At 44.5% G+C, this 15,206-nt stretch overlaps 1 protein-coding gene across 6 annotated transcripts in view; it reads left to right on the forward strand.

Annotated features, from left to right (window-relative positions):
* The first annotated feature begins 5,026 nt into the window (after positions 1-5,026).
* Positions 5,027-15,206, forward strand: part of CD7 (CD7 molecule) — a 200,286-nt gene continuing 190,106 nt past the window's right edge. For 2 of the 6 annotated variants that reach the window (XM_041123786.1, XM_041123787.1), the window contains exon 1: positions 13,437-13,549. The gene's annotated coding sequence lies outside the window, so the exon portion shown is untranslated. Of the gene's footprint in view, positions 5,110-6,796; positions 6,980-8,557; positions 8,719-13,436; positions 13,550-15,206 lie in introns of those variants that run through there. The other 4 variants (XM_041123785.1, XM_041123788.1, XM_041123784.1 and 1 more) reach the window with 3 other exon arrangements.

Raw genomic sequence — 15,206 nt, forward strand, 5'->3', positions numbered from 1 at the left:
TAGGCTGTGGGAGCTTCCGAAAAAGTTTTTCTGGTCGCTGTGCTGTAATTCGGGTTTTCCCTCCCGGGCAGGCAGCGTTAGGACTCGGTGCTTTGCTGCAGGGCACGGGGCAAAGAAGTCGCTGTGGGCAGTAGGGAGAGCCAGGGGGACCCGTGTGTTTGTCGGGTGGAGAGCACGTCGTGTTTCAGAGATATTCGGAGGCAGACTGAGGTGGAGGTGGATACAGACCCGGGGCTGAAATAGCCTCTTTTTTTTTTTTTCGTGGAAATCGCTTGTATTCTGAGTTTTACTCTGAATAGCACGGCGACGTTACAGTAAGATTGAAATTTGAGCTTTAGTGACAGCTGATTCACCTGAAGAGGGTGAAGTTCAGAGTGTGATGAATGAGGCTTACAGACAACTTTTCCAGGTAGGAAGGAAATCTGGCGACAGTTGCAAAATCAATGCACGCCTTACATTTTGATCTTATGTTAGAGAAAGCAGAGATTAGGGCAATCCATAGTCAAAGGACAGCTTTCCAAGGGTACAAGAGTGCTGTATTTCCTCAGCTCCCATTGATTTCCAATAGGAATTAACTGGCTTTTATGCCTTCAAACACTTCTGCTTAAACCAGAGTGCTAAAATGACTGCTATGTGTTTATTTGCCTGTTTCAGTCCTTCCCCAAAGTGCTTTTGTGCAAACTGTCATCAAATTCTCTGTGGCATGCTACAAAGCGGTGAAACTCTCCTTGACTTGTAGGAGCAGGATTCAGCCCTATACAAATATTGTATTGAATACTCGGCTGTAATTTGCTGCAAAGTTAACACACACACACACACACACGTGTAACTCTGCTTTCCTTCCCGGTACTGCTCATCAATGTACATGTTTCTTTCCAAAGCGCTCCAAATGCTTAAAGCTATATTCAATAAAGTAGCTGGTTCAAACATGATTTGAATGCTGGTGAGGGAGAAGAATCTAAATTGAATTATTGTCAGGCAGGGATTTGCTTTATCAGATTCAGCCGCCACACTGACAAAGTTTAGATCCAGGCGCTGAGGTGGAAATTTTTTTTCACTGGGAGTTCGGACTCCATCCCGTGCCAGCACCCTCGGCAGCCCTGCATTCCTCCGTGGCAGCTGGACCCAGCAGCTGGGAATGCAGGCGGATACTTTACCGGGGCCAAATCCTGCCTGCATGGCAGTCAAGGGGATTGACTGCCACAGACTTCAAGTAAGATCCGGATTTGGCATAAATAGATCAACTCCGAGAATTAGGTTGCACGCAACTTTTGCAGTCTTGTCTCTTTTGTTTTGAAGCTGTTCTCTGTGCTGTTTTGTTTTCTGTCTTCATTTAATGGCCAGGACAGAGGGCCAAAAGAGAACAGAATAGATATTTTGTTGTCTGCCATGTTACCTGATTTGTTTGGGGTGATCACCCGAGATGGTAGAGATAAGCAGAGTGATACCTTCTTCTAAAGAGAGAATTACTTACTCTGTTTAGTAAATACCTAATTTCAACTTCCCTTTTTTCCTTCCAGCAGAAGAATGATTGAGCAATGCTAAGCATGAGCAAGTCCACGAGACATTTGTTTTCTTAAACATGTAGGATACTCACATGGATCCATGGGAACTTACTCCCTTTAAACTCTTAAAAAGTAGAAGTCGTTCGGCAGCAGAGCAAAGCCTGTTCTCTGAGCAAGAGGCACTTCTCCCCTCCAATGCTCTGCTCTTGCCATGCACCAAGTCTCTTCTGCACAGCCACAAGAATTGACATAGCACTCGATGCCTGGTGGAATTGGGCCTGGAGCGTATGACAACCGCGATCAGTCAGAATTAGAAAGGGGGCGATGCAGGAGTCCAGAATACTGATGTTTCCCATTTCTCTGTGTACACAAGATACACATTTTTCAGCAGCGTGGGTGACAAGCTACCAGAAGAAGTGGTGAATTTTCCATTTCTCCAGATGTCTAAGTAAGGACTGCAAGTGCCTTTTTCGAAGATGTATTTTAATCAAATAGAAATATGGAGCTCAGTGCAGAATTACTGTCAGAATAAGTCCTCAGGGACATATTGCACACAAACCCAAGTCATCAAGGATCAGATTGTCTTTTATGAACCTCAAAATCTGTTAATCCCCATGTGTTTTTTTCTTGTAATATCCTAAAAAGTATTGATATGAAAATGATTAATAAGGTACTTCATGTGCAAAATTTCCCCTCTGGAGGCATTTGTGCTAAGGCACAAAACCATACCCAGCCATCTTAAAATATAGCTCCATTTTGCATTTTATTGTCTGTTTTGAATAGGAGCATTTTTTCAGGTGCTCAGTGCCTAATTTTAGAATTTCCTAACAAAATTGTCTGCTTATTAGGAAGTAGGTAATAGCAGTCTGTATGATGAGGGCTGTTTGAGTAGCCATGTCTAATGTCTTTTTTTATAAACCCCTTGGTTTACTCAGTGAATAGCTGGTAGGTACTCCTTTGTTTGGTTAGGAAGCTCAGAGTATATATGGTGGGCAGCTGAAAGCTGTTGTCCTGCCAAATTGAAAGGTGGCTCTCATTGCTCCATTCAGCTTCAAACGTAAGTGCTGGCCAGGCAAAAGGGAGTCAGTGAGTGTTTGGAAGCAGAGGCTCCTTGTTAGGGACTGTCACTGTAAGCTGTTGTCCTCCTGATGCGCCTTCTGGGTGGAATTTTATTGTTAAGAGTGAATTTTGCAGTTCAGGGTAGGGAACATGTGAAAGGCCGCCTTTGCGTCTTTCTCGGCGTATGACAGCTGTGAGTGTACCAATGCCATGGTGCACAGATCCAGCCTTTGGATGGGATTGCTTTTAGCTGTACTAGTTCTGCCTGGCCAGGTGAGCACCGCTGCTTCTTCTGATGTTCTTGTGCCCTGTCACTACGTGGCCAATGCTCTTCCCATCAGATTCCTACTCAGCAACAAGCGAAAAGACTTAACTGATCACTTGGCAAAGCGTCGGGAAAGTATTTAGCTTTTGCCAAGTTCAGAGGCGTCTTGATACAGCATCCACGTGAGAAAGGCAGAGATTGAGACGGGTCTGGAGAAGCCCAAGGGTGAGGTTTGTTAGATCCCAAACACGTGCTGTCAGATGAGATCCATACATTCATTTCTTAATCCTAAACTTAGAGGCTCAAAGTTATCATCTGTTAGTTTAGAGCCTATAAATGGAATGTAATGTTGTCGTGGAAGTGGATGACAAAGAGGTATCGAAAGCAACTGCAGCATAATATCCCAGGGGATACCCAAAGACTGATTTGGCTGCGTTGCTTAACTCAATAGCGTATGACATACAGAACCTTTTCTCAAGTTACTAACACACTAATATATAATCTCTGCAGCTTGGCAATTGAATCTCATTGGAACAATGTTTACGCTCTGCAATAATATGCATAGGTCTTCATCTCTCTTTGAAATTGTTTCTGAACCAGAATCATCACTCAGATGCAAAGGATTATTTAAAACCATGGACCGTGCACAGCATAACACACTGATCTCAATCAAGTCACTCCCGATCCACAAAGCTATAAACAAAAGCAAATTTGATCCACCACTTCTGAAAGCTTGTTGTTAATACTTATGTTTACATCTGTCTTATACAGTTGAATAAGTCCTTAAATTTAAATTTACAGGTATTCTTTAAAGTTAGAGCTTGCTGTCTCCACTCAGATGTTTAAGAGGCAAAAGCATCCTGGTGCTGGAAGAGTCACTGGAAAGAATCTGAACCCTCTCCAAGATCTCTAAAGAAGTCTTCCTAACAGGTTTCAGGCAGTATTATTTCAGGAATGTAACTGAGTGGGTTTTTTAAAGCCCTCCCAGATATAAAGAACATAGGAAGGACTTGCTTTTGTACCTCTTAATCACAGCGCTCATGAGCAAGTCCATTGCTCTCTCACTCCTGCTGCCACCTGTGAAGAGTAGAGTCGCTGGCAGCATAAGGTCTGAGACGGCGCCTGGATTTGCACGCGCGGAGAATCTGGCCGGTGGTCCTTGCTACCTTTGGAGGCACGCTGCAGGCTTTCTGTAGGAAGGCACCATCAGGGTTGCCGAGTCCAATTCCATATAATTGCAAGCAACTGCATAATAGATACGAGTCTAGACAATCTGCTCCTCACCTCTCGTACGTCCAAAGCCATCAAAGCTTCTTCAGAGTGCTGCAATAAGCCTGAGATCTTCAGTACTGAAGATTATACCTGGCAGAGACTACAGTGGGCCCTGAGAAAAGACAGGGAGATCAAAGGCTTTGTCCTTGGTTTTTGCAGTAGAGGAAGAGTGTAAATTGTGTGCTATTATAGGGACTTTCAGCAGTAAGGGCTCTGGCAGGATTTTTAGGATCTTCTCCTTGTGTTAGAAGATCTGAGATCATTTTACAATGGAAAAAATACATGTTAATAACCTCAAGTCATTTCCTGTGGAAACTCAAACCGCTGTTATGCTTAGATTTGAACTCTTTCTCCCCCACCTAAAAGACAGAATTGTACACTGAAAAAAAAAAAAATCATCCTTCTTCACCATGCGTGTGGGTACAAAGGAGACGGTACTGGTTCCCAGAGAGGTTTTATGTTATTATACAACACAGCCTCTGCACAGCCCCATGCACTGTAGTGATGGTGCCAAACAGCTGGCAGAGATCTGCCCTGAAGACTGGGGGGAGTATTGCCAGGGACAGCAGCAGGTTTGATTTGGCAACTGAGTTACCTTTCATGTAGCTGAAGAAGCTCTGAAAGTCGCATGCTCAATGCAGTGTTGCTGTTGGTACTTGATTTCTTTTTGTTCAAGGTAGGAAGGCTTTTAGGCCCATTAAATACCCTATTCTACTGATGGAAAAATTGCAGCGTTTGTATCTGCGAATTTCTCCCCCAAAGAAGGGATCAGCTCTTTCTACAGGCTAATCTCCACTCGGAGGCGTACGCAAAACCTACGGCATGCTTTCATCACTGCAACTCAACCTTTCGTTAATAAAGGGCTTCAGACACTGTAAACTCTCTTCTGTTTCCTGACTTCTGTAATATTTCTTTGTCCACACAGAGAAATTCCCTTCAGGTGAATAGTCTGCATTTCATAAGAGCAGCTGCGAGAGGAGCTGATGGGGAGCAGCCGGCTGCTGCCAGGTGAAGACACCCTGCGTGGTGGAGGGGGAAACTCCCACTCTGTTTTGGAGGAATGGTTAATAGGAAAACAGATATTGTTTCATCTTGGCTTTATAAGAATTATATAAAAACTCTTGACAGATGTGAGAAAAGGGTGGAAGCCCAAGGAATCTCCTTTTGCCAAAGAAACAATTCCCAGTCAAGCCTTGTGCTTGGTGTCTCGGTCGGAGTTCACTTGAGACAGCGGGAGCTTTTCCCTGGATTTCAGTGGGCTTTGGAGGAAGCTGGTGATTAAAAAACCAAATGAGAACTCGTATCCCCTCCTCTGAACAGAGGTTCAGATCAGAGCTGGGTCCAGCTTTGGGGATATGTGAACTGAGCCGTGATTCTGCCTTGGAGGTTGGCAGCGCAGCATCCTTTTTAGGAAGGATTATTTAAAACTCTTCCAGCAGCAACCACACTCGGAGCATCGCAGAGCAGCGCCGAGAGCTCTCGGGTAGTGCTTTGACTCCTGGCACAGCTCTCGGGGTGAGGGTGATAGCTGTGTTTGTGACTCAAACCCATTCGCCTCCGCTTAGTCATTTCTCTCCTCATTATCTACCTCCTCCTATAGGTTTCTTCCTCCAGAACTCCTCGGAGAGGCACTCGGTGCAGGTGTGCATGTTACACAGAAAAGGAGACTGTGCAGCAGCCTGGCAGCACCAGGCAGGGACTCTTATTGCTGCCAGTTTTATCCATAAGCTGACTTTTGCCTCCAGATTTTAGTGCCTCTGGGGAAGCTGAGAACCATTTGTTATATTTTTATTCTAATGTTTCCCTGGCTTAATTATTTGAGGGTATGTGTCAGAGTCTATCACTGTCAGATGTTGCTGCTGAAAGGGTATTTCAGCCAGTGAAAACTCCAGCTGGGTGGGTACTTACATAGGCTTTAGTAGAGAGCAATGAAGCCCTCTGTTCCAGTTTTTCCATTGCCTTTGGATCAGACTCTGTCTCTCTTTAGATCTGTGTTAAACTGGATTTTAAAAGCCTTGACCAAATGGAGCAGAGGATTTAATCCATGTGCTCTACTTCCAGTCCTGAAATTATCTTCAAAACAGCATTGCCCCAGTCATTTTTCCACCCAGGGCTTCTGCAGCGTGTCTGAGCCCCTGCGGGCTGCTAGCCGGGTTCCCTGGGCAGAGGGGTTTGTTCAGACCATGCCTGGAGAAGCTGGGCGATGCCATGGCTGTGTGCCACCAGCTGCTGCCGGCTCCTCAGTCACAGTGACCCTGAGAGGTTTGTTCCCCAGGGCTTCTCTCCTGTGTGTCACCGTGCCGGCTGGTGGATGATGAGGATAAACAGAAGCACGGGAGAGGAGCAGAGATAAAAGGACCATAGGGATCTGTTTGTTTGTTTAGTGGAGGGGGGGTTTGGACCCATTTTTTAATTTCATAGCAACTTGTAGACAATCAGAAAATCAGTGTTCGGAAACTCAAAGACTTAAGAACTAACCACTAGGAGCCTAGCATTTTCCCTGCAGGCTGCGGATAGCCAGGTACATTTACAATTCTTTACTAATAAACCTGGGACTAGGCCAGCATATTTATGTAAAAACACTAATACTTTTATTACTGAAGAGAGCCCAGAGCTCAGGCCCCTACAATTTGTCTAGAAAATAGAATATTTGATTTTCCCCCACTAATAGTATGTTTTTCTTGTCTCTTGGCAGTTTGCACAAAAGCTCTGAAGTACGTGACATACGGCAAAGAGAACATCAAAATCTGCTGTGCCATATGATCAGCTCACATTGCAGTGGGCATGTTCCTGGCTCCACAAAGCTTCACAGCCATAAAACTATTCCGTGCTTCCTGATGGGAATTCGTGCCTTCGCTTTAACCGTCTGCAATAATTCGTACGTATTTGCTTTCAAAACATGCAATGTTAATGCTTCCTTTAAATATAAAATTTACCTAGGATTGATAAAGGGGGGGTCTGGTAGTCCTGGGCACGGCTATTGTCTAGGCATCTCCAGAACAGACGCTTTGTTGATGCGCGCATCCCCAGGCGGTGAGTTTGGTGTGAAGAACATATCTCTAAGGGTAAGTTGGTATTTGCAGAGCCAGTTGCATTCACGCAGCCATGCCAAAATAGGGTGAAACCTCTTTTTTTCCCATTTGGGTGACTGGTACGGTACTAGGGTGGGACCCATAAAGAGCTCTCCTACTTTCTGTCATCCTTCCCTTGGTAAATTTGCTACTGCTTATGATGATCAGGCATTTATTTGGTAATGACTGTCAGGACAACTCTGGCAGTGATGATACAGAGATGTGTGGCTGCATTGAGCAAGCACAATCAAATGGTTCTTTTGAGCAATAACTGACAGAAGCCACTTCAGTAACTTCTACAAGATAAAGAGCAAGGCATGACAAAAAGACAGACCAGATGATACAAGTGCAATTGTTTATAAACCAAAGGCTTTATTATTTGCCATGAGTGATCAGCAAATCTTCAACTAAAAACTACTTCCATTAAAATTTAACGTTTAAAAAAAGAGAGGATTTATCTTCAGTAGGATTTTCCTGCACTGGGCTCAACAGGAGAAATGAAAGATAAACATCACTCTCACAGGCAGAGTCTGGGGAGGGAGAGCCTGGTCAGTGCAGCTGAATAGCTTCGAGCTTTTTGTTCCTGTTGGTGGGAAGCAGAGAGATCCGGATAAAGGGCTGTGGGAGTGTTGCTCAGGGGAGAGGAAGCTCTGCGTGGGGAGTCATTGAACTCGGAGAAAATGCCACATCTCAGGGTTGTTTTTATCAGACTGACAAATGCAGCCTTTTCGCCCCCATTAACCGCAGCTGTAGGATGCTCTGGGGTGCACTGAGGCCAAAGGCTCCGGTACCCTCTTCCTCTCATCGAGCTGCGAGCTCACACCTAACAGCAGGGAGGTTGAAAGGAGGCTGTATGTCTTTGGCCTAAGGTACAAAAATTTGTTTTTTAGGCTTCTGATTAGAGATACAGAGAGCGTATTCATCTTCTCAAGAGACATACCTGGACTTGGAAGTGGGATTGTTGCTTAGTGCTATAAAGTGTTGTAGGAGAGTTCCTGTACCCTGAGCTACAGGTAGAAATAGAAATATCTCTAAGTTGGCAAAACCGGGGCCAGAATCATGTGTATGTGAGGTGTGGGACTTTGAAAAGAAAGGATGGGAGATGGTGTTGGAGTAAAGAATTGGACCTGACAGTTTTTCTTCACAGCCACCAATTAGGGGGTGGATTTTATTGCTAAAGTGCAGAAAAGGGGCTGGGATTTCTCTGCCTTCCTCAGTGCTCAGAGGGAGGATGTGCAGGGACACTAGCAGTTTTACCTGTCAGCATCAGGGGTGATTTGACTGCTGAAAAAGAGCCTTACATTGTACCCTAAATAGCTTGGATGAGAGATAGGTAAAAGATAGGTATTCTCTGCTAGGGGGGATAATCACCTTTTCTCTTTCAGGGTCCAGGCTGGTGAGCTGTGGGCTGGAGCATCTTCTCTAAGTGGGAGAAATAGGAGAAGACGTGTTGTTCTTCACTTCCCAAAGAGCTCTCTGTACATCCCTACCCCTTCCTAACCTGTTCAGAAACATCTCCCTGTTGGTAGCATGGAGCGGAAAGAAGGTAGGAGAGTTTCTGACAGAGCCACTGGGATTCAGGGTGGGTTTTAGAGACTTTTCTTACATATTGGTAAAATGATGAATGCAGGCACTGAGTGTTATTACTCGATTCGCGTAGTCTTTATACTGCCAGTGGCCCCAGGATTGTTCTCTGCACTGCTACTTCCACACCGCCAAAGGCAGGGAGACTATATGAATATTTGTCTCCCAGAGAAGTGCTGAGGTGTTGGCTCATGTTCAGCAGTTGTCCTAACACATCATTTGAAGGTGCCATCTCTGCTCAGTCCTTGAGGTGTCACAGCACTGCTACTCGGCTGAGATTGAAACATGCATCTCCAGAACCTCACATATCAATTGAGCATTTGAAAGAAGTAGCTGTTTTACAATTAGTGTGACAAAGGCATACCTTCGTGCAGGGAGGAGCCTCTTCCATCCCCTGTGGTGGTCCTCAGATAGGTAATTTCATTACTCCTAGAAAGGGTGCCAATATAAAGGTCTTTCCAAGCTGCCTAATGTGCTTTTAAAAGAGTATATCTTATTTTTTTAAAGGACTTAGAGATGTAGGATCATACATTTGATTGAAAATCACTGGGATTTAGGATTGAAACAGTTTTGAGGGTCCAAGCTGTAAAACAAATGTAGAGCACAACCTTCCAGTGTCCCTGTGAAGCTCCCAGCTCCTTGTTCAGTGCTCAGGCTCATTAGACAACCTCCACATGGGTGGAGGTTTATGTATGTATTTGCAGAAAGTGGCTGAAAAAGGAGCTGCCGATGACAGGGGAGGAAAGGGGTTGAACATTATCATAGTGATCTTGTCGGCGACAAGTCCTGATGGGTGGTGGTTCCCTGTGCTCAGGCTAGTCAGCTGTGAAACCCCTTGTTTCTCGCTGTCAAAGCTAGATCTGCTGCAGGGATCCCACGCCTTAGTTTCCCATTGCCGTTATGAGGACCCGGAGGGCAGCGGGCAGAATGGCAAACCGCCTAAGGAAGCGTCTGAGCGAGGTGGGCTGGATGGTCCGACCTGCCCCAGGCTGCCCGCACTCACCTGGAAACTGCCGACAGGACTGCTTGGATGAGGAATCTCACCTTGGATCCTCATGGGATCAGTCTGAGGTACTGCAACGACCAACTCCTTAGCTGTCTGGTGGTCTTATGGGGCCTTGCATGTGCCAACCAGCAGGAACAAAAATGCTTGAGGGGTTGTGTAGCAGGGTTTGAGAACAGCAGCGGCACATAAATTTTTCACTCGAGCACTAGAAAACCTAAAAATTCTTGATTTAGACCCAATTCTGAAAAGAGGATTTAAGCATTTTTTAAATGTTACTCTGTATGTGTTACGTGCTATTTTTCTCTGGCAAGGGAAGCTGTCTGCACTGCATTATGTATTAGGCTCTTGAAAGCAAAACTAGTTATGTAATTATTAGAATTATATTTGCATTCACAACTAGGATGTATATAACTAGCATGGTAATGCATGCTAATTAAATACCAATTAATCATTTTAAAAAATGAGGTTTGAATCTATACAGCTATCACAGATGTAGTAAATACTCATTGCTTATGAAGACTAAATCAGGTGTGTTTTAATATGCAACCCTAGTCCTATATAAACACATAGTGCCAATTATTTAGAACAGATTTAGTGTGTTCCTTATTCATATTACACAGCTACTGCTGACTGAGTGACAGTCATTATAATGTATTTGACTACTTTTACATTATTGCACATTAATGCTTCCAGCTGTTCACACCGGGCTGGCTCGTGTTTCAACCATCAGAAAACGTGCAAATTCATTAAGTTTTACTCTGCAAGGTAGAGAGGTTTACTCAAGCTTAATCCATCCAGGCAATCCAGATAGGCTGCTGAAAACCAGTCGTCTTTCTTTGTATAGTTTGAAGCTTTATGGCTCTGGCAGGATATCTTACATCGCTTTATCTGCAGGCTTCAGAAACTCTGTGGAAGAGAATCAAAGTCCACATACAGCTGAGAGCATTTGCTGCTTCTGATTTGAGAAACATTCAAAGTTGCTGCTGCCAGAGAGGGAAAGAGGCTTTTGTGCACTCTGTCTCTGGTATAAGTTTCTGCTGCAAGTTTACAGTTGTGTTATAGGCCTGGGGGGACAAGTCTAAGCTAAATTAGCTGAACACGCTGGGTGCTGCCTACTGTAAACTGATAATTAACACGCTGAAAGGCTGGTAGTGTGCAGCCAAGCAGGGCACTGAAGTGAAGATGGCACTGGTCACCCTCACAGCAGGCAGGCTTGCACAGCAGAGGCTGTGCTCACTGGGGACTGAGGACAGCACGCGTGTCCTCCCATGCCTAAGGACGCCTGGGGTAGCAGAGGGCAGCAGCACAACGAAGCTGTGGAAGTGGAGAAGCAGAGAGGAGTGTAGCTACAGGTGGAGGTGAGGTGGCTGAGACGGCTCTGCACTTCCCATGAGATCTTGGTTTTGGCTTGTGGGGGTTTTTTCCAGACTTTTGCTACACTGGGTGTTTGCTTTTGGTTGTGTTTTGCCTTGGAAGCTATTTCCTCCGTGAAGAAACAGGCTAATTAAAGAATTGCTTTGGCCGGGCAGGATTCGGCCAGGACACCCTGCGGTGCGGCAGGTGCATCGCTGTTCCTGCGCCCGCTCGCTTGCTCTGGGCTCCACCACACCAGACACCTGCGTCTCACACACCAGGAAGGTTTTGCCTGCATCGAGGCTAGGACAGGACTAGGGCTGAGACTCCCACCCAGGAATTTCCCCAGATGACCGCATCTTGCTCCCTGGGAGCATCTGCAGTGTCGGGCTCTTGGTGCTCCTCTGCCGTCCCCAACAGAAAGGAGGGCGAAGCCAGCTGAGGTGCTGGGGACCAGGTCACGCAGAGGAAGAGCAGGAGGAATGAGGGAGGTAATTAAGAACTGGCATACTGTGCAGTTAGGAATGGGGTAACAAGGTCTGGGGTAGCATTAGTGCCTACCCCAACAGCTCCCAAAAAGGGTCTGTGACTCCTGAGGCATGTTCACCCCCAGTATCTGGCTCCTGCCAGGCCAAAGGACTCCAGAGTCCCTGCCTTCGGCACTTGTCCATAAGCAGCTGCAAAACCCTCTGGAGAGGAGCCTCCCTGTCCCTCTTGGCTGGCTGTGAGGATGACAGCTGATGGCTGCCTTCGGAGATGTGGTTAGCCCTGGGCTCCCTGGGCTTCAACCAGAGCTTCCCTGGCTTGGGATAGGAGGGGCTGGGTCCTGCAGACAGCCACTATTGGGGTCCCTGTGGTGGATTGCCTAATTGTTCCCTTCTCCTTTTTTTTTTTTTTAAAGTTATGAAATAACATAGCAAAAATCTGTTTTACATGAATTCTATGAGTTCCCAAGTCAAAAGTGAAGTAGTGACAGAATTAAGGGTTTTCCTGCAGCCTTTGTTGTGTATATGGACATTTCTTTAATACTTCTTTCGTGTAGTTTCAGTAGTTCCTAAGCCCTGATGCATTTGCTCTCACTAGAAGTGTCCCCAAACTCCATATAACCCAGGACTGGGCTGAAACTTAGTAGGAATACATACATTCGTGCTTTGCTAAACTATCACCTTTTTAAAGCGCCTGTAACTTCTGTAGGTACTTGTTGCACTATGTAAGCGTTCCAGCATCAGGATAGTTAAAGAGTTTTACTTCCCACTCTTGTGCTTACTTTGTTCATCCTCACTTTTAGGAGTCAGGCTCACCGCTTTTCAGGGTCTTTACCTTTAAGTTCTGGAGCTGGTGATACCTTAAATAGATGATTTCAGCTCATTTGGTTTCATTGAGAAACCAATCACCCCAAATCATCTTCAGTGATAAGTAATGAAACTAAGTTCAAGCACTTCTCAAAGTGTTTTCCTAAGGTGCTTGTCTGAGCTCAAGCCGTGCTGCATTTATAGGACAATTAAGGTCTGAAGCTTACTTGAGACTTCATCAGAAAGGTAAGAGAGTGCTAGTAATTATTCTAATTTTTCAAGTCAAGACATTTGTTTGGCAGAATGGCTCTGTGCTTCCTTTAAAGTTACTGCATCTCTCTTTTTTTCCTAATAACTAGGAATATGAAGGCTAGATGCTCAGTTTGGTATTATTTGCTCTCCTGATCGTGTTATTTCTCAACACAGAAATAAAAATTTGCTCTTCCTAACAGTAAGATTTATTGCTGTATGTTAACAAGAAAAAAATGCCATTTTACTAAAAGTTCAATTTAGATAGTCCTGAACAAAACCCAGTCTGGATGGTAGATTCAGGAGCGGCAACAAGTGTAATGTTCACCTAAGTAATACAAATGTAAAAATGATGGGACTGTTAAAATAGTTGGCCGCTGTAGAAGCCAAACATAATTCTACATCCTCAGTAGGTTTTTGGCCTAGAGACGTTAGGCTGGCTGTTTGCATTCTGCCAGGCTCAGAAAACGTATTGCTGATGTAGTAAAAGAGTTATATTTTTACACGCATCAAGCAGGCAGGTCTCTCCCTGACAGGAGTGTCCTTCTCTCTCCCATTGAAGCATAAGTCTGGTGTGTGCCTGTATCGGGTTCTGCCAGCTCATAACACATATTAATCACTGCAAATTACTTTAAGGCAGCCTCTGCGTGGATATATCAGGAGAATTGATGTGGAGCCTTTAACCTTTGAATCACTTGTTCATTTGTGAACCCAGCTGATGTTAACTCTGAGTTAATTATTGTCCCATGGCTCTTGGGTGCAAGCTGTTGGGGGATCGCAAACCAATTCCCAGAGAACAACCAAGCACAATATAAAACCACCAAAGTCGAAGCTAATGGAGCTGGCCTGGGATTAAATTCATCATGGAGAACAAACTTGAAGCAAATTTGTGAGTGAGTAGGGGGAATGTACTTATGCTGTTTCTCTTCAAAAGATAAATGGATGATTTTAAGTGTCATCACAGACTTCTCTCATTAGCCTAAATTCACTTGAGAGTGCTTTTCTATTGAGAAGATCATCATGTGGAATAGAAAGTACTCAGCCACAAAGCAAGCTATAAAAAGGTTAATGTTTTTAAGGCAAAGTTAGGTATAAGCACTGATAATGTTACAAGTTGTGTTATTCCATTTTCTGTGGCAATGCACATCTGTTTCTTTCATTTCAATGCAAGTTTTTGTCTCATAAGAGAGCTATGAGTTTGGGAGCGGAGTACTTGACTGTGCTTTTCTGCTGGACGTTTAAAGGCCTGCAGCCTGGTACTAGCACTTACATATTTGAGCTTTTGCCTTCTAGCTTTGTTTTAGGAATAATAAGCAACTTCACTGATTCCTAGGTGGAATTAATGGGTACTTCTCACAAAAAAAAAAAAAAAAAAAAAAAAAAAAAAAAAAAAAAATCTGATTCTGTTCCTTTCAGAGGTCTGGGTTCAAAACAGCTCCCGCTGCCTTTTTAGTCACTGTGTCTCAATGGAGACAATGATAACTTGGACAAGGAGAAGAGTAGGTTGTTACATCAGCCTGATGAGCTGAGGGGGGAGGAAAAAAAAAAAGGAAAGAAGAAACTCTGTATTAATTCTGTCTAGCAGCCTCTTTCACAGGGATTTTTATTATGTGTGGTTTGTATTGAGGGAACTGAGGCAGAAGAAAGACACGTGACTTTGTCACAGTTGTAAGGAAACCCAAGTTTGGGCTGAAGATCAGCCTCTAAATGCAGCTCCTGTCACTCTGTATGAAATGAGTCCTGCGCTGAGCATTTTTCATGCTGCCCATTGAAATGAGTTATTTCAGGATAGGCGGTTCCATAAAGACTCTGATGCTTGTTCAAGGCTCCCAACAAAAGATGGTGCAATGGAGCTGTGGAGTTGGACAATGGATGAGCCAGGACCAAGGCTGGGGCTGCTCTGGTGTCAGTGGCTTTTTCCAGAGTAGGGAGTGCCATGAGCAGGAAGGAAGAGTTTGCTGAGAATAAATTCAACACAGTGGAACAAAGTGTTCCCCTTAAATGTGTTCTCCAGCCAGAATAGCAGCAGCGTTTCTGCCAAGCAAGGGGCCTGCTGCAGGAACAGTTTGGCAAGGGCAAAAATAAAGCCAAATTTGTGCTAAGCAGCCTGATAGTGGGTGGCTGGATTATGCAATCTTTCTGATATTCAAAATACATTATCTCTTGCAAAGTGTCTCTGAATGAAACGGAACGGTAGAGCAGGTAACTCTTTTTATTTTGTTTTCTTTCCCACAACCTCCTTCCAAATGTTGTGCATTTAAACACCTCCATTCAAATTCTTGAAATTTAAGATGTGAGACTGGGAGGACAGAGCTTGTAATGAAACCCTCATTAGGAACCTGAGGGCAGGGCTAGAAAATGAGCTATTGCAATGTCAGAAATTCTTGGATTTGTTGAAACTTGGTCCTGGAAGGGATGAGCCAGAAAGTAATCCTAAGAGGAAAAATATGATATCCTTTCACTTCAGTGTGCTCTTTTGTAAATGTAGTCATTTCTGGGATAAGTATCAAGATTTACAACTATTCTCAACACTGCCATGTGGGATGAATG

The sequence above is a fragment of the Aquila chrysaetos genome, chromosome 5 (genome assembly GCF_900496995.4).
Source record: "Aquila chrysaetos chrysaetos chromosome 5, bAquChr1.4, whole genome shotgun sequence".
In the NCBI taxonomy this organism is placed as follows: domain Eukaryota; kingdom Metazoa; phylum Chordata; class Aves; order Accipitriformes; family Accipitridae; genus Aquila; species Aquila chrysaetos.